Source organism: Nycticebus coucang, chromosome 6 (genome assembly GCF_027406575.1).
Source record: "Nycticebus coucang isolate mNycCou1 chromosome 6, mNycCou1.pri, whole genome shotgun sequence".
NCBI classification, from domain to species: Eukaryota; Metazoa; Chordata; class Mammalia; order Primates; family Lorisidae; genus Nycticebus; species Nycticebus coucang.
Genome location: NC_069785.1, coordinates 93,389,720 through 93,408,295, shown reverse-complemented (window position 1 = coordinate 93,408,295; position 18,576 = coordinate 93,389,720). Strand labels below are relative to the sequence as shown.

General features: G+C 37.8%; 1 protein-coding gene across 4 annotated transcripts in view; it reads left to right on the top strand.

The window, feature by feature from the left end:
- The window catches only part of SPOCK3 (SPARC (osteonectin), cwcv and kazal like domains proteoglycan 3), a 527,638-nt gene that overhangs the window by 396,697 nt on the left and 112,365 nt on the right, over positions 1-18,576 (top strand). The gene's annotated exons all lie outside the window — the stretch shown is intronic.

Here is an 18,576-nt window from a genome sequence, read left to right as displayed (position 1 = left end):
GCTGCCGTCCACACTAACCATGTCTGTTACAACTGTTCAACCCTTGTAATGTAAGAATTATTGACGGGCACCTTTACTAACACGGAGAATTAGTGCTTGTCATTCCCTGAAACACGTGAAGAATGGATACATGCACAGACAAAATATGTAACTCATATGAAATGTAATTTATGTGGTCTGTGTATTTTCATGAGCATTCATTCTCCTGATTTCATGTTAAAGTCTCATAATGAATATTTTATTATAGGTATAACTTATGAATTTCAGTTATGCCCCTTGTACTGGTCTTCACTCGTGAAATAAAATTTAAGATACAAATCAAAAGTAAAACAGTATGTTTTAACATTGCCTTTAGTAATGCAATTAGTCAATTTTGTTATTTAAAACTAAATTAATTGATTTGAAAATTAATGATAAGCTTGTGCTCCAACATTAGGCCATGTGCAGAAGGGCACAGCTGGTAGAGAGATGCTGAGATTCTGGTCCGTCAAGCCTCACCTTGCCGGCCTCATGTCCAGGGCCAGCGTTGGAGTTTGTTCCATTTAGTAGTGCAAACCCCCACTTCCCCAACCCACTCTCATCAACACAACCCATATATGGACTTTCTGCACCGCCTTGAGTATTTTAATCAGCCCCCAAATAAGGGAGAGCTGATTGTGGTTTTCTTTTTGCTAAATTTCTTTGCTATTTGCTCCTTCCTCACCCCTCTCCCAAATGAAGACATTTTCACAATTAATTTGAGGACACAGTTGAATGTGAAGACATATTTTTCTCTGAAAATCACTTCAGGTGTGAAATAAATTTTACCAGCTTCAATATCATGTGTCATTCTTTCACTGGAAGCTTTTAAAAAGGGAGAAGTAGGCCGTAATAAGCGTGTGCTTCTCATACACCCAGACCACTAGCATTTGCTGTCAGTGAGACTTCCTGTGCTTTGCCTGTTTTGATACATTTGGTGTCAGTTTCTCATACTTTCCCACAAATGATAGAAGGAACTCAATATACATTGAATGTGGACAGCGGCCCAGCTGGGGAGAGGATCTCTAGTGAATAAACAACTGTATGTCGTGTTACTCTGATTCTCTGGACAGTGTTTATATTAATATATCAAGAAGGGACCTTTTTTAAAAAATCATATCATCAGGGGATAAAGACCATTTGTTGTGCATAGAAAGAGAGTTAGGAAGAATTGGAACTAGTCCTGCTCTGACACACTGTCAGGGCAGAGTGAGGACAGGATTTTGCTAGCTGCTGTGGAAAAGACCGTAAATCTTGAATGTCATTTCTACACAGTGCCAAAGGCCCAGAGACGTAGGGAACGTAAACCTGAGTTCACCATCATTTCTAGTGTTTCCACTGGCATTGACATGGGAGGCGTGCCTTAAGGAGATTGCGCAGGGCAGGAAATTCTGTTTATTATCATCTCTGTTCTAGAAAAAGTAAAGAAACTACCAGCGATGAAATATTAATTAAATCCTTCTGACTTTCAACATTTCAGGTCAAGTGGGCACCATAGTATGTTTGTCTGTTAAGAGCAGAATTAATTGTTTAAATCTACTTGAAATTCATTAAAACTAATAAAAATTATTCTGTTCATGAAGTACAAAAAAGGTTCTCCTCAATTCTGCTTATATATCAGTAACAAATGTGTATAAATTGGTCCAAGTGTATACAGTCAAGACAGATAATTTGCATATTTTAAAACCTGAGATTCTGATTTTAGATAATTAGGTAAGTTTACCACTCTTCAACTACTAACTTAACTATGCAGTTTTCTGTTCTTTTTCTCCATAGTCAGTAGTATACTTATGTAATTTTGGAATTAGCTTTACATTAAGAGTTTGAAATAACTCAGCAATAGAATTCTGTGGGCTAGAATCATTATTTGAAATTTTCCTTTATAAGTCTAAATCTTTCTCATTTTTTCACTTTTATAGCTACTGACCTGTGTGTATGTGTATGGTTTCTTGATTCAATAATGTTTTGTTAAGTTATGGTTTCTAAAATAAATATCTGCTTATTAAGATTTTAAATGTATTAAAATTTATTATTCTAAGTTGCATATGATATTATAATATTTTGTAATTAAAAACATCTTTTCTGGGTTGTCAAGACCATTAAGAAAGATAAAATAGTTTCAACTAAAATTTCGAACCAAGTTGTTAATGCCTGTTTCATTAACAACTTCATTGTTTTGGCAAATATAATTTTATGAGGTTAATATCTTTAATCTTTCTTAAATTCTTTAATACTTGCTAATTAGTTTATATCAGAATATATGTGTATTAAAATGCAAAGTTGGTACTGTTAGAAGAAAGCAGTTTTCAATGATTCATATGCTGTTGTCATGAGTTACTGAAAGACATTTTCTTCAAATTTGTGGCAAAAATATCGTGCTTGCTTTCATTCATGGTAGAAAAGGATTGTGCTGAGTTGCTCTTATACTATTGGTGGTCATGAAACTTGATGTGAGGTCAGAGATGGTTCAACCCCAACAGCCTGAACAAAAACATAGCTGTTACTTCTCCAAAGACATTTCACCAGAGACTGCCTGGAATAGGTGTGTAGGAGCATAAGTGTCTAGGCTTCGGTTTCCTTTCCCTGTGCTAAAGTCAGGCACCTGGCTGTCCTCATCTACAGTGAGACATGATGCGGGCACAAGTTCCTCTGTGGTCCGACTCTGTCATTTTCCCCCTTTCATTTCATTGCTCTGAATCCTAGGGAGCCGAGTCATGAAACAGTTTATTTCCTGTGTTACGATTACACATTTATTTTTCAAGGAGAGAACATTGATGAAAAATAGAGGCAAAAAAATTAAGTTTTAACATTTAGTTTTGTGTAACAGGATTTTTTAATAACACCTGTATGATAGAATGAATTTTCGATAAGTAACAGATTAAAACCAGTATATTAGGGCGGCGCCTGTGGCTCAGCGGGTAGGGCGCCGGCCCCACATGCCGAGGGTGGTGGGTTCAAACCCGGCCCCGGCCAAACTGCAACAAAAAAATAGCCGGGCGTTGTGGCGGGCGCCTGTAATCCCAGCTACTTGGGAGGCTGAGGCAAGAGAATCACCTAAGCCTAGGAGTTGGAGGTTGCTGTGAGCTGTGTGACGCCACGGCACTCTACCAAGGGTGATAAAGTGAGACTCTGTCTCTACAAAAAAAAAAAAAAAAAACCAGTATATTAATATGCTCTTGCAACATGCATATGACTCTGTGAGAGCAAATACACTGTGTTTATAAGTGGTAAGTTCTATAATTCTATTTTACTTGACTCATAGAAAAATAAAATTAAATTTTGGGCAAGTGTTGCATATGATTTACATTAAAAAAATGAAGTTTAATCTTTGGAATATTTAAAATACGTTCTCAGGTTACAGTTGGCATGTGTTGAAAAACAACATAGTCGGAAAAGGGTCATTTTTCGATATGTAGATTGCTTTAAATTTTCTATACAGAATTTTTATGTTAAAGTAATATATTCTAAATTTTATACACATATTTTATTTTGTGCATGAAATTACTATGGTATTAATTTTTATCTTCCTAAATTCTAATCGGAATCTACACAGTTGTATATTATCAGGCCTAAAGGTAGAAATAGCCCTAATTAACTGTTTAATTCCTTTCCAATATATAATGTGGCATCTTCTTTCAAAGTAATTATTTATGAAATGCAACAAAAGCATCCATTTAAAAGCCCAAGTAATAGTCCCAATAGTTTACAAGTTTGAAATGTGTCCCAAAGGATCAGAATTGACACAAACCCAGTGAGAACCAGGGTACAGTGCAGTATGTGGCCTGCCAGTCCATGCTGTTCAGCATCAAGCTTAAATTCACCCCAAAGACGGAGTTAGAAACTGAGTATTTCTGGGTTTAGTTGCATTGAGCTGTTATGTCAGTGAATTTTTTTCCTGACATTTTTATGGTAAGATGTATACAATTCTTGAGAGAACACATAAAATCACACTGTTTTTCAAATGTAATGCAGTTTTTCAAACTGTCTCTGAGTTTTAACCTGTATCAAATTGACTTCACTTTATATGTACGTTACGGATTTGATCCTGACCCAGAAACCACGTTCCATTCATGCTTATTACAGGAAGGAAATGATAATTATGTAACTTAAACAAATGATACAAATGTACAAAGTACATTTCCGGGAATATACATGGCCATTATCCCCCTTTCCACCCAATATTTACCTTGGAAAAGTATGATCCTCACTATTATAAATGGTATTATTGGTTCCTCCCAATGCTGAATACAGTGTAAGGAATGAGGAGATATTTGCTGTCCCATGTCTAACACAGAATGTGCAGCCGAGGTCAGCTGGCTTGTCTTAGAAGATCTTCTGTGAAACTCTTTTTGTCAGTAAAACAATTATGATTATTGTTTGAAGTTTAACATACACATGCTGAACAGTCTTTTTGAACGTTATTTGAGCTTCTATTATAGTTTCTTTATGTAATTTACCAGCTTTTAAAAAAAAATCTTGAGATTTCAAGATTTTGGTGATAACGTTAAGCCTCTATTTAACAACGAAGAGTCAGTGCAGTATTTACAGAGTCTCATTAAAGGAAATTTTTTATTTGATATTTAAGAAATAGAGGGGCTGCCCGTAGCCCAGCGGTTAGTGTGCCAGTCTCGTGCATAGGGGTTGGTGGGTTCAAACCCAGCCTGGGCCTGCTAAACACAAACAAACAAACAAATTGCCAGGTGCTGTGGCAGGTACCTATAGTCCCAGCTACTTGGGAGGCTGAGGCAAGAGAATTGTTTGAGCTCCAGAGTTTGTTGAGGTTCCTGTGAGCTGTGACGCCATAGCACTCTATCAAGGGCAGGGAAAAAAAAAAAAGAAAGAAAAAAGAAGAACTAAGGGAAAAAAAAACACAAATTGTAGATTTTAAATAGGTTTTTAGCACAAATATGTATTTTGTGGAGGAAAAAGTAAACGTAATCAGATTAAATTTAAGAAAAAAATGAGAATATATTCTTTTTTTTTTTTTTTTTTTTTTTTTTTTGTAGAGACAGAGTCTCACTTTATGGCCCTCGGTAGAGTGCTGTGGCCTCACACAGCTCACAGCAACCTCCAACTCCTGGGCTTAAGCGATTCTCTTGCCTCAGCCTCCCGAGTAGCTGGGACTACAGGCGCCCACCACAACGCCCTGTTATTTTTTGGTTGCAGTTTGGCCGGGGCCGGGTTTGAACCCGCCACCCTCGGTATATGGGGCCGGCGCCTTACCGACTGAGCCACAGGCGCCGCCTGAGAATATATTCTTTTTGTATACAACATACGTGAAACAAGTAATTTAGCTAAACTGAAGACACTGCACTATGTGTAATTATTCTATAATTATTTTGTAATAATACTTTTAAATCACTTGATGAATCATTAATGAGTTTACATCTTAAGAATAAAAAGGTTTCTCTTATTTTACAAAATGTTTAATATAAGAAAACAATTGATTCAATTGTGTGATTGATTTTTCTATTTCTAGAACAATGAATGTAAACTTGGATTTTTCAAGTTGAATATTATTACTAAAAGTAAAATTTTATTACATTCTATAGTGCATAACTTTTTTTGGAAGCATAAAAGTTTTCATGTGTTTTTGTTGCAGTTTATCTTTTCAGTATTAGTTTCACTTGTGTATTTGGAAATCACATTACACAGGTCTATGAGTAGGGAATTATGTAACAAGAAGTAATAAATTGAGTAAGTGGTTGAACAGAGCAGTCCAAAGACATTTTCAGTGAAATCAAAATTTACGAGAAAGATTATATATGGATTTTTAAGCACTTAATTTGAGTGTATTAAGGTTAAATATGATGCTTCTAGAAGGTAGAAGGATGAGCCATTAGGGGGTTGGTAATAATCAAGGCTTGAGATAATGTCAATTAAGGCATTAGAAACAGGAAGCAGATGTGGCTGAGGGAACAGGTCTTGATTGATTGAATTGAGGAAAGGAGAGTAGAATCAGTCCTGTAAGGACTGTGATGATGAAAGAGAGATCATGGAAGTGTGAGGATGTCCACCTGTCCGACTGAGATGGGAAGGTTGCCGAATGTAATACACTGTGTTTCAGGGGTCCGTGGCCCAAGCAAGGAGACACAAGCGTGTTTATACGTCTGAGAGAGGAGGTCTGGGTTGGAGTAAACACTGGAGAATTTACAGGCAAGAAAGCAAACCGTGAGATGAATGGAACCCACGGGGGAGCAAAGTGTGAGACCCGCGCACGTGGGGAAGGCAGGGTGCTGGGCCTGAGGAGGAAGGGGAGTCTGTGGAGGATTTAAGGTGGTTAAAATGCACAGCTGGAGAGCACAGTGTCCAGCCAGCTGAGGGATAAACTTGGACTTGAAAGAGATAATGAGCTTGACTCTTGAATATGGAAGGAACATTTGGTACCATGAAGCTTAAGAAGTGACCACAGATTAGCTATTAGAATGTCAGTGGCGACTGGGGCAGTTAAAGTAAATAGTGTAAATGAATCACTTGGCACATACATGTAACAGCCATTCTCCTTCCCCACTGCCCTTCACTCCTGCGCCTGCCTGGTGGGTTGGCGAGAGCAGGGTAGAGATGAGACAGTGAGGGATGGCGTGAGCGTAATCTGTATCTAGCATCTGCTATAGGCAAGGGACTTTGCCATTGTTATTTCCTTCAGCCCTCAGAACATGTATTTATTATTGGTAGACCAGATGGGTCCTTGAGGAAGCTGAAGTTCAAAGACCCAAGGGGCATCTTTTTAATGCAGCATAAGTAGTGGACAGCCTTTCTGTCTTCCAACCCCGCACTCTGAAGATTTTAGTCTAAGAATCAAGAGACAGAATTTAACCCAGATTTGTAATATCGTAGACTTTGGTTAAATCTCTGAAATTATTTGGACACAGTTTTAGACATTTCTTATTTGAAAAGATTGGACCGATGCCATGGGGCCCCGCTAGTGCTGGTGGGCACCCCACCTGCCTTATTCCATTTAATCCACACAGAGCCCTGTGCAGCGGGAGCTGTTTGTCCCCTCACTTTCTGATGATTAATCTGAACCATAGAGACGTTAAGCAGTCAGTCTACAAAGTCACACCAGTAGGAAGTGTCAGAGTGAGGACTTGAAATGATGTTTGTTGCTTCCAAATCCACGTTCATGCCAGCCCTGTAGGAACCCCCACTTCTGTTGTGTTCATATGTCACGCATCTGTTCAATAACAAAACGTAATTTTCGTGAAATGTGTGAAATAACTTACAGTATTTGGATTATTTTACTCACCAAGCAGAGATATATAAGAATACTGTTTCATTTTAAAAGCAAATTGCGTGCAAACTAAGATTTAAATTTAAAAGAAGCGATGTTGAATCATTTTGGGTTGCTTGTTGAAAATCTAAAAATGTATTGGATTATGTTGCTTACGCTTCTGGCCAACTTTTTATAGTGTATATTTTCTGCAGCCAAATTTTCATAAAATATAATAAACATTTTGTGATGCCAACAAGTAAACATGTAACACGTAATTTTTTCTATTTAGATGTTTTTCTAAAACATGTTTTTCATGTTTCCTAGGTGGTACAGGAAGATAGTTATGGTAGAAATAGTTATGGTACATAGTTTACTGAATGCATTACTAATTAATTTCCTTTGTACCTTTTCTTCTAAAGTATATTCATGCCAGATTTCTACTTATTGGCAAAAGGATTACTGTTTCTATTGTTTTTATGGAATTACTAACATCAGTTAGATATAAAATCACTTGTAATGAAGTTATTGCGAGAAACAAAAAAAAAAAATCTGTTCAAGCATTTTAATAATAATTTTTTCTAAATCAACTCTAATAGTGAAAATATGGTTTATCTCTGAGCAAAAAATGGCCTGACGATGAGGACTTGACTTTACAATGAGCAATCAGACATAATGTGGACCCATTTTATTTTCTACTTGCTATCCTTGTCAGTTTTTCATAGTTTTCTTTATTCTATCTATCCAGTAAAGGTAAAAAGAAATCCACTTGTTATCTGTGAAGATTAAGTTGAATAAGTGAATCCTGGGTTCTTGGCACAGAATCTAAATGATAACTTTGTCAAGGACCTGTATTTCTGAAGGCTCTGAGATGTGTCCTGCTTGTGAGCTCACATGCTACCTGCCACAGTCCCATAGGTGCTGGAGACTCCTACACCAGAAACAGATATAAGACTGTGTCACGCACCACGAGAACGTGTGTCTGCTGGCATTCCCCGTGACCACGGGTCACACAGGTGGGATTCAGAACAGCGGAGGAGAAGGCTGTGCCCACGGAGTCCTGCTGAGGACCCCCAAGCTTTGGAACCCCCCACTCTTCTAAGAGCAAACATGTCCAGTCTTTATCCCAGAGAAAGTCATTATCTTATTATTCTGGACAGGAAGAAATGTGTGCTCTGCCTGCTGGGGAGATACCATCTCAGTCTCCCAAGATGGTTTGTTATACAAACATCTTTGAAATGGTAGTCTGGAGTGAAAGCTGGTACAAAATGTGTTTGCACACAGGAAGGAATCATTCTCAACAGTATCATTAAGGAATCCCTCCCTGTCTCAGAGTGAATGCTCACGTGACTGGGAGCTCTCCAGTGCCACTCTGCCTGCCTTTTCCCTTAGAATCTGTCTCTGTGGCTTGCCTTGAGCTCTGCACACTTCTCCAGCCCCCAGCCCTCATTCTTCCCATCTTCTGCAGTGCCTTGCTTTGACATAGAAAATAGCCAGGAAATAATTGTTGAGAATAAATGGTTTGAGTACAATCTAAAAAATAGCAGTGAATCTTAAACAAGGGATATTAGAATTCATCTCCACAATGATTTTCAAAATATAATACATGTCTCCTATAGGAACTTACAATGAATACATTCGACTTTTACTAAAATAGGCTGTGTTTATGGTATTGTACATGTGTATTCAGTGGTTTGGACAAATTTCCGATGATACATATTCAGCGTTATAGTATCAGATGGAGCAGCTCTTGGCCATAAAAGTACTCTGTGTTCTGCCCTTCATTCCTGTCTCCTCGCTGACCCCTGGCAACCACTGAATTTCTTGTTATTTACTTTTTCCACAGCTTTGCCTTTTCCAGAATGCCATTGGTATGGTTTGGTTCATGCCTGGCAAAAATTATGTTGAAATTTTATCTCCAACATGGCCGTATTAGGAGGTGGGGCCTAGTGGGAGGCGTTTGGGTCCCGGGGCCAGATCCCTATGAATAAATAAGCTCCCTCCCACAGAGGTGAATGAGTTCTCCCTCTCCTGAGAACGAACCAGTCCTGGAGGGGGCAGGTTACTGAGGAGCCCGCTCCCTGAGTCTCTCTCTCTCTCTCTCTCTGGGCCGGTTACTGAGGAGCCCGCTCCCTGGGTCTCTCTCTCTCTCTCTCTCTCTCTCTCTCTCTCTGGACAGGTTACTGAGGAGCCCACTCCCTGGGTCTCTCTCTCTCTGGACAGGTTACTGAGGAGCCCGCTCTCTGGGTCTCTCTCTCTCTCTCTCTCTCTGGACAGGTTACTGAGGAGCCCGCTCCCTGGGTCTTTCTCTCTCTCTCTCTCTCTCTCTCTCTCTCTCTCTCGGCAGGTTACTGAGGAGCCCGCTCCCTGGGTCTCTCTCTCTCTCCCCCTTTGCCATGTGTTCTCATGCTGTGTTCCCTCCACTTCCTACCAGGAGTGGGAGCAGCCTGAAGTCTCACCAAACACAGGTGCCCAATCTCGAACTGTCCAGCCACCAGAAGTGTGAGCCAGATGAACCTTTCCTTTAAAAGCTGCCCAGTCTCAGGTATTCTGCGGTGGTTACACAGGAGGAACTAGGAAAGTCATACCCAGTGGAACCTCAGTGGCTGAACACTTCCTTAAGCTGCCCCAGTTTTCACAGATGTCACTGCAGTGGACCTGGGTCCTCATGGTGACCACCTTCACGTGTCACAGTCCACGGGTGGTCACGTAACAGCCAGTTGGAATTCTGAGTGTGCACCCTGGGACTGGCTCCGCCCCCTCAGGGATGAATTCGTTTGGGGCTTGTCAGCTCATTTCCTTTTAGTGATGAGGAATATTGCTTAGTCTGGGGCACCTCACTTTATCCATGCACCCCCTAAAGGCTGTCTTGGGTGCTTCCCACTTTTGACAGTGATGGACAAGCTTTTGTAGACATCCATGTGCAGGTTTCTGGGTGGATATAAGCTTTTATTCCTTCTGAGTAACTCCACGGTCTCAGAGTTGCTGGATTGTATGTTGAGAGTGGTTTTTGTGAGGAACGGCCAAACCATCTTCCAAAGTGGCCGTACCATACCTTGCCATCCAGCCTTTCCAGCTCTGCGTTACCAGTGCTCGGGTTGGCAGCTCTGTGACGACAGCTATCTGTTGCTTTAATTTGCGTTTCTCTGATGACATGAGACGTGAGCATCTTTCCATATGCTGACCTGCCATCTTAATAACATCTTTAGTGAGATTTCTGTTAAGTTCTTTGGCCCCCTTATAAATTGGGTTGTTTTTCGTTTTCATTATTGAATTTTAAGTTTTTTGTATATTTTAGGTGATGATCTTTTTGAGATATATCTTTTCAAACATTTTCTCCCAGCTTGGAGCTTATCTTTCCAGTGTCATTTACAGACTTTAAAAAGTTTTAATTTTAATAAAGTCCATGAAATTTTAAGAGTTATTCATACATTCTGGATTTTAAAAGTGTGTTCATTTTGTTAAGCTGATATGTGATCTGAAAATACTTTCTTCTAGTTATGGTTTGTTTGTTTTTTCATTCTCTTAGCTGTATCTTTTGCAAATCAAAAATTTCTAAAAATAGTCAAATTTATCATTTTTAAAATAAAGCATGACTTTTGAATTTTATCTGAAAATCTGTCACCAGACCCAACCAAGATCACACAGATTCTCTCCTGCATTTTATTCCAGAAGACTTACAATTTTACGTTTTACCTTTAGGTGTGTGATACCCTGTAAATTAAGTTTGTGTCTGGTGTGTAGTCCGTGGGTTTTTGTGTGTGGACGTTTCATTGTTTGATTGTTTGATTGTTCCAGCACCTTTCTCCATTGACATTCCTTTCTGTATCTGTCAGAAGGAATCTATCTTGTGCGAACATATCTTGGGCTCTCCGTTACATCTCACTGATCTGTGTCTTTTTTCTTTTGCATATGGGATGTTATCTCTATTACTGTGACTTCAAGGTAAATCTGGAATTGGCTAATATGAGTTCTCTGATGTCATTCTTTTTCAGAATTACATTGGCTATTCTAGCACATTTTTAAATATATATTTCAAAATGAGTCTGTCAATATCTATAAAAATGCTTGCTGGGGATTTGATAAGGACTGTATTGAATCTGAGGTCAAATTGCAAAGAGTTGACATCATAGCCGTATAGACTTACTCCATCATGAACATACAGTGTCTCTCCTTTTATTCACATTTTTTAATTTCTCTTATCAATATTTTATAGTATTCTGATGTAAGTCCTACACATATTAATATTTATGCTTAATTTTGGTGATGCTACTTTAAATTATATGCATAGTCATTTTGAGTTCCAATTGCTCATTGCTGGTATTCTGTAGGATGACTGACGTGCGCCCTGCAACCAGGCTAAATTATCTACCTCACTACAGTCACGAGTTGTTTTTTTTTTTTTTTTTTTTGTAGTTTCTTAGGCATTTTCTGTATAGTCAGTCATGTTGCCAGTGTATAAAGATAATTTCATTTATTTCCCCTGTGCACACTTTCTACATTCTATTTCTCATTCTTGTCTTATTGCACCAGCCAAGGACTTCAGAGTGGGGCAAATGTGAGTGGTGAGAGAGGATATTGGTCCTTGTTCTCAGTCTTTGGCAGAAATTGTTCAATATGTCATCAGCAAGTGTGTTAGCTACCAGAAATACAATAAAGTGTGTACGTGTATGTGAGTTTGGTTCTAATGAGGCATTGCTTTGTCTTTTTGTTTTTCACGTTTGCAAGTTTTCGTAGAAAGACAGGGAGACAGCCTTTATCACAGGAATTTCTGTTTTTCAGGCTAGGATTTTGATTGTGTTCTGAGTTTATTACAAATGCAGGTATCGGAGGCTTCAAATTCCTCACGTGTCCTTCTGTATTTTCTTCTTGACCTTGGTTAGGCCTTCCTTTTGTACTGCCCCTCAGACAGAGCCTGCGTCAAACAGACCTTTCAGTTGTTACTTACTGTTACTATGACTAGAGATGTGTCAGGGTGCTGGGAAGTGTACCGAAGAAAATGTGTTCTGATTGTCTAAGTAAGTCTTTGTCCTTTAGTGGGCTTTTCTTAGCGGTGTTACATTTGAAGTGACTCCGTCCCTCCCTCAGACTCAGAGGTTTTTATTTTCTTTTCCTTCCCTGACCTTTACTTCTCCAAGGACAGGCTTCCCAGTCGATGCCACTGAAACTCAATTCGCTGTCAGTCATGGTGTGCACTTGTGTGTTAATTATTTGTTTGTTTGGTTTGCTTCTTAGGTGGAATAAATGATGAGACTCTGGCAGTTTATTTTCTTCTACTGAGTTGGTCTCTGTTATAGAGAAGGGTCTGGGCTTACTGAAAAACGATTATTCTTTTCCTTCTCCTGGTAGAGTCATAAAGTGGTATTTCCTGGTGAGTTTTCACACTCTCAAGCCGGTCCACACTCAGCCTCCAGCATTTTGTCCCGATTGCCGTTTAGGTGGCACTGTTAGTTTATACTCCACCAGCTGGGCTTGGTTGAAGTAATCAGAGCCTAACTGTGCTGTCCTGGTGAGGCTGCCGTGGGCTGCCCTCTGGGTGGTCCTCCCAGGGACCGGAAGGGTCTGAGCTGCTCTTCCCTTCCTGCTCCAGGGCCATGTGGAGAGTGCTCTCACATTCTCCCCAGGAAGACACTGTGAGCTCCTCCTGGGAGAAGCTGTGAGAGTGTGAGCCCCTCCCACCCTGGACCGTGTCCTGGAGCTTCCAGGTCAGCCTGTCAGCATCCACCAGCATCCTGACTTAGGGGTTCACTGTTGGTGGCATTCCTGGGCTTGTGCTCTGAGTAAGCATGTCTCGGTGGTGTCACTGCAGACTTCTCTGACTCTAGATTTCAAGGAGCTTTGCCCTGCAATCTCAGTTGTCTGAAGAATCCAAGAACAGCCCGTAGTTTTGAGTTTCTTTAACTTTTTTCTTAGTATTAATAGAAGTATGGGAATGTAGGGATGACTTTTTGTTTTTTTTTTTGAGACAGAGTCTCAACTATGTCACCCTTGGTAGAGTGCTGTGGTGTCACAGCTCACAGCAACCTTAAACTCTCGGGCTTAAGAGATTCTCTTACCTCAGCCTCCCAAGTAGCTGGGACCACAGGCGCCTGCCACAATACCCGGCTATTTTTGGATTGCAGTTGTCGTTGTTTAGCAGGCCTGTGCTGGGCCCGAACCCGCCATCTTTGTTGTATATGGCTGGTAAGCTTTTTACGTGTTATAAATGAAACTGGAGGTCTCTGAAAATACTCTTAAAATAAAAAGCACTGGAGAATTTTATTCATTATTACTATCTATTTTATTGGAGTATAATCCTTTTTTGAATAGAAAGATGACACTGTGACTCAATAGTAAAAATTCTAAAAAGAGCAGTTTTTTCCCTATAAACATGACAGATAGATACTTTAATGTTGGTTTCTTCTGTTTCAGATTTTCTAGAAACCAGTAGCAGAAATACACAGAAGAGCTGATCTCCTTGGGGGCTTAGGTTATGACTCTCTGCAAGAGAGAGAAGAGAGCCAGGGTCTGAATATTCCTGCCTCACTTAGATGGCCTTGCACTCACTACTACACAGATTTCAGCTATACAATTTGGTGTATGTTTAATTCTGATTGCTTTAATTCAACAGACCAAAATATCTGAGGTTTATATTTTGTAAAATTAACGGCCCTTTCCTTTTAGTTGCCGCTGTTGATCCTGCACCATGAAGCCCAGCGAGGCCTCTTGGGCATCTGTGGGGGCTGTTCAGCTGAGTCGGACCAAGAGCCCCGCTCTGGGAGTGTGGGAGCAGCTTTGTAATTTCCTGAATAATTAATGAAATGCCAACTCATAGTTCTCTCTTCTAATGAGAAATTTTGTTTTAATTGATTTTCTTAGTGTACAGTTCTTAAAAACTTTCTTTATATAAAAAAAATTAGGCTCAATTATCAGAACTGGAAGATTCATGAGAGCCACTAATGGGAAAGCATGAAGTCATGTTGGAGCGTGAGAGCATAGAAAACAATTAAATGGAGACATGTATTATATTTTTGACCAGAGACCATTCTGTTTGCTTTAGATCAGTCCTAATTCCTAATAGTTTTGGAAATTTACACTTAGAACACAGTCCTTGTTTTGCTTTGGTTAGTGGGAATAAAGGAATATAATTATATGGTTATAGTTTGACTCTTTTTAACAAAGAGGTTCTTCTTTTTCTGATGTATAAATAGGTGAAAAGGTGAATAAGTTTATGGGCCAGATCACCATTTCCCAGAGGAATTGGCGTTTTCTGAGATTTATTTTATGGTCTATACTTGAATATTATGATCATTCCCTTGAGAGTATCTGGATATAGGGATAGTTTATAGTTTTCTTAAAATTACAAGTTAAATGCAAATATGCTGCCTGAAGACAGAATGCCTAAATTTAATCTTAACAGGAAGTATAAACCTTACACTTAGTGTCACATGGAGTAATCTGGGGATATAAAGTTAAATTTTCTTAAAATCTACATCCAGATACAGGCTTTAATTCAAAAGTCCAAAATGTCTGCTGTCCAAGAATTATTTTTTAAATAATGCTATTTATTTCTTAATCCAACAGATCATATGGTATATATAACATATGCACATATCATATACCTACAATAGTAATCAAATATAAAACTGAGGCTTTTTTCTGGTATTATGTACATATATATTTTGGCAATTAGGGAGGGATATTTTGCTTCGACGTAGTCTTTCTCTGATTCAGTTTTTCCTTTCACGAACTAGTATGTGGCACTTAAGACTTTGATACAACATTGAGCACATTGTGGGAAGCCATCGGGCTGATTCAGGGTGGCGCTGCAGGGAAGAGAGGATGGAGTGCAGGTGGCTAGTGGGTGTCAGATGTCATTAGTTAGAGAGAATGGACAAGAAAATAAGTTAGTGTACACTTTAAAAATAACTAAAAAAGTGGAAGTGGAATGTTTCTGACACTAAAAAAAGGATAAATGACTGAGGTCCCCAATTACCCTGATTTGATTAATTCACATTGAACACGTGTATAAAAACATCACATGTACCCTATAAATATATATAATTATGTACCCATAATAATTTAAAAATTTTAAAAGAAAATATTATAATACTTTTAAGCCTTGATTTATATGCCTGCTATTAATATTTTGTGACTATGCCTACATATAATTATTTCATTTCTCTTTACCTTTATATTAGCATATATTGCCCATTTATTTAATCTTTAAAACCATTAAGCAGTTTTCTTTACCTTTAATTAATGATTTCAGCTTATTTATTACAGCTCATTAAGCAATAATGCTTCGACCATTGTCCAAATAACTGTTCCAGAATTATAGAACCTATTCTCAATATTCTAAACCTTTAAGCCATCTCAACCTGTAGTTATTTATTAAATGATATTAATGACTTTTCATGATAATTATAGTCACTTAAACTTGGTCACTCAGACTTCCTTTTTACTATTTTGTAATAAGCCTACTGATTATAACTTAACAAATTTAAGTAATACTTCCTTTTTCTTCAAGGACTGAACTCTCTTTTCTTCTTTACTTTTTTCTTAATCATATTAAAGTCTTGTGGGTGGTCACAGGATAATCACTTTCAGCAGTCCATCTGAGAAATTATTCTTACTATGATGATTACAGTTATTACTGTGGTCTTCCTCCCAACTGTCAGAGGACACAGTATGTGTAATAGGAATGTGAACTAGGTTATCCCACAAAATCTCATTAAATGATTCTACTCTAGACTATGTCAACTGTTCTTTAAAATGATACCTTCAGGTGTCTCCTTTATGGTTTTCATAGGGGCTTCTAACGTACGTTAAGATCACAAAGAGTGAAGTTCAACTTGTTCACTCTCAGTAGCTCCACAGTCACAGACCACTTTTGAGTTCGAACTGCAGCGTCCATCATTGTATGCTTTATTCAAATGCCTGATTTCATATGTGGTAAATATCTTGTTTTAACAGAAGACTCATGTGTTCAGTTACATTCATCTTGAGATATTATCAACCCAGCAGCACTGTGCATGTGCAATCTGGAGGTGCTAATGTAGCAATGTGCTAAGGAGGCTTAAAACATTTTTTATAGAGAATCTTATTTATATCTGTGATACTTCATTAGCTCATTTCTGATTGCTTATATAACATAATACTTCTCAGTAATATAGTCTTCTGCTATAAAATATTCAGTTTTCATAGAAATTGTCAACTAGATTCCTCATTTGACCATAAGTTGATACTGTATTCTGTCCTCCAAGGAATGTGAAATGCTATTTTTTCCCAGGAAGGTCAAGGATACCATCTGAACTAACCAATAGGTATACAAAGTTCAGTTGAAAGACAAGATTATTATGATAATATTAATAATAGTGGCAGTAGTAAATAATGATAGTAATGAAAAAAATGAGTGATTATTCTCTTACATTATTTAATTGGATGGTTATATTTTCATGAGTTCTATCAGAATAATTGAATATGTGTGTGTGTGTGTTTCATAGTGTACTTGCTAGGGCGGCGCCTGTGGCTCAAAGGGGTAGGGCGCCAGCCCCATATGCCGGAGGTGGTGGGTTCAAACCCAGCCCCGGCCAAAAACTGCATACTGTACTTGCTGCATTTAAAGAATCGTAGTTATGATATTCTTACTCATATTAATAGACTTGAAAGAGGACGTTTTGTGAACTTACTATGTGTCAACTCATTGACAAGGCTGATTATTTCATATGGTAACTTCTTTGGGAGTACTCACTAAAAACTTTCCTATCTGGTTTTGTTTTAGATTTTCTGAATTTACAAAAAACTATTTAGAAAATATCTTATGATAAATATCATACTCATCATAACTGAGGTCAATTCTTCCTAAAATGAGGAAAAATGTGGGCGGTGCCTATGGCTCAAGGAGTAGGGCACCAGCCCCATATATCAGAGGTGGCAGGTTCAAACCTGGCCCCAGCCTAAAACTGCAAAAATAAATAAATTCTGTTAAAGAAAAAGATGAAGAAAAATGTAAGAATATTCTGTGTTACTCAAAGTCCTATTGGAAATCCTGGACAATAATTCAAAAAACAAGAATAAATAAGCACATTAGAAGAGATATAAAAACTCGTTGCTATCAGTAGATAATACAATCATTTTTATAAACTCAAACAGAATTTGAGAGCAAAAATAAAAATTCAGAAACATCTGGATAGACGCTTAGGGAGATATTCAGAATAATTTATGAAATAAATACTATTTCTCTATGCCAGCAATAGCCAGTTTGACAATAGAAGCAAATGTAGCTTGTAGCTCTCAATAGAAAGAAAAGGTCTAAAGGAATTAACAAAGAATATACAAGAATGTGAAGGGAAAATAATGAACATTCAAATTAACAAAATAATAATTTAGTTAAAATAATAAAATTTTGTGACATTAAAATTTGTTATAAAGTACTAATATCTAATCTCGAGACTCTGTGGTGAGAGGAGGACCAGCAAAGAGAGCAGCATATATAAAAACATGAGAATCTGAAACGACTCGTATCAGAGGACTAAAAACATTCACAGTCTTTGACCGAGGATGACCACTGCTGATCCTGTATTTTAAGTGTAATCAAAAAAATCACTAAATGATATTTTAACATAGTTAGCTCCTGGAACAAAATATTTTTGAGGTAGGAATCTGGAGAAAATTTAATATCTGAAAAAAATATTACAGTAATGTCAAAGTGGCTAAATAGAGGGCAGGTGGATCTGAATAAAGCCAGGAGTTAACGCAACGTAATTGTTAGCACGCATGGAGGTCCTCAACAATTTTAATTGTCTCTGCAGAAAAAAAACTTATTTCCAAGAATATTACACACATTGATCAATAGATTTTCTACTCTAAAGCAACGGAAGACTTTTTAAAGTGTATTTATTGAATTTTCTGATTCACCATGTATATTTAATTTGGGAAAAAGGGGCAAAGATTCTTGTATTTAATGAGCTGATAAACTCAACATCATACTTCTAATATTGTATTCAGAGAAGATTTGCATTTTTTGATCAAAAGAAGAGGCAGTTATTATAAATGTTTCTGAATTTATAAGTAAAAGCAAAATCAAAGCATGCAATAGTTCTCTGTAAATATTATAATTCTGACTAACCAGCATATCTGATTAAGTATTCACACTTTAAAAAAAAACAGTGCACAGATACATTTGAAACTCTTTTTTCAATAGATTTATTCTCCTAGAAATTTGTACTGTATTTATGATACTCTACTTTGCCTAACTTAGCTACAATTATTGATTTGATTAGTTCATAAAAGAAAATTGACAAGAGATGTTAATAATTGAAAAAATATTTTTGGTGATTTAGAGATAACACTTTACTACATTTTAT